Genomic DNA, 1,359 nt, shown 5'->3' on the forward strand with positions numbered 1-1,359 from the left:
AAAAAAAGATGGGTTAATTAAAATATTTTTCAATTTGTTAACAATGCTCTCAGTAGATCAGCAGTGCATTTGCGCCAAAAACAAAACACTCGCCAAGATTTGTACCTGTTCGACCCAAGACTCGCAGGATCTACTCGGGTGGTTTTTTTTCTGTTTTCATTGTTGGAAACGAAAAATTCGACCAAAACGTATTTAATTTCGCAACATCACATTTTCTTCATTTTTTACAACGAACAATAGACTATTTTTAAATAAATGAAACACTGCACTTACCTGATAATAATTTTGCCCAAAATAAACGAAACCTGCGTCTCACTTTTCACCGCACAATTCTAACAACGTTGTCGACGCCAACGGCAAAACCGAATTCTGTTACGGCACGCGTAACAGAAAGAAACAAAGATAAAAAAGAGTTTGGTCTGACCGACGCGTCGATCGCGACGTCGACGTCATATTCTACTCGTCTGCCGCAGCGGCAGAGAAAAAATCCTGAATGACGCGTAGTTGACATTTGTCATCGCTCACTTCTGGTACTGCAGGGTAGAGGTGGAGAAACATCGATGTTCCTGGACATCGATGTTTTTCGATGTTTTCAAAAAAAACATCGATGAAACATCGATGTTTTAAATAAATAGAAACAATTTTTTTTTTGCTCTAAATTCAATTTAAAAAAAATTAAATTGATTTAATTGAAAAGATTTGGTTCATTTCATAACAAAATTAAAAGCTTTATTCGTAAAAGCAAAAAAAACTCAAAACTTTTTCTATAAGTTAAACAAAAAATGGTTTGGTTCTTATTGATAAACATAAACATACTCGACACTTCGCAACACAAACGCATCCAACTTCGTTGGTTCAGAAACTTTGTCTGTTGTTGCTTTCTTTGGATGAATCCTCTGTACATGGTCCCACAAGTTGGTAGTGTTTCCACCTGTCTTAAGCATTTTCCGCAGTAAATGCATACTGCTTTATTATTATCGGCCGTTTTCTTGAAATGCTGCCACACGTCCGAGGTCTCGCGCTTCCTCTTCGTAGCAGGAGCCAGAGACTCGCAATTTTCCTTAGTTGTTCCTAACATTTGCAAAAGGTATAAGTGGCTCAAAGTTGTCATGTGTATTACTTCTATGAATACTTACGGTTTAGGAAGTTTTCCATTGCCACACATCCACCGACGTTGCCTACACCACCAATTGAATATCTGAAAACATCTAAATACAGTAAATAGTTCAATTTATAAATATATTTTACACACCTTCTGCGTTTCCTTTACTTTAGTGTCGCGGAAAAAACATCGATGGTTGCTACAGATGTTTCCAAAAAATTTAAAATCATGCATCGATGTTTTCATCGATGTTTTTC

At 36.4% G+C, this 1,359-nt stretch overlaps 1 long non-coding RNA gene across 1 annotated transcript; it reads right to left on the reverse strand.

The window, feature by feature from the left end:
- Positions 1 to 764: 764 nt before the first annotated feature.
- On the reverse strand, positions 765 to 1,302 carry LOC111079119. Its single transcript, XR_005968611.1, has 3 exons — positions 1,253 to 1,302; positions 1,137 to 1,198; positions 765 to 1,071 (listed from the first exon to the last, which is right to left on the reverse strand). It is a non-coding gene; the product is annotated as an uncharacterized LOC111079119 (long non-coding RNA).
- Between the last annotated feature and the right edge of the window lie 57 nt (positions 1,303 to 1,359).

This window comes from Drosophila obscura, unplaced genomic scaffold (genome assembly GCF_018151105.1).
Source record: "Drosophila obscura isolate BZ-5 IFL unplaced genomic scaffold, ASM1815110v1 contig_99, whole genome shotgun sequence".
Lineage (NCBI taxonomy): Eukaryota > Metazoa > Arthropoda > Insecta > Diptera > Drosophilidae > Drosophila > Drosophila obscura.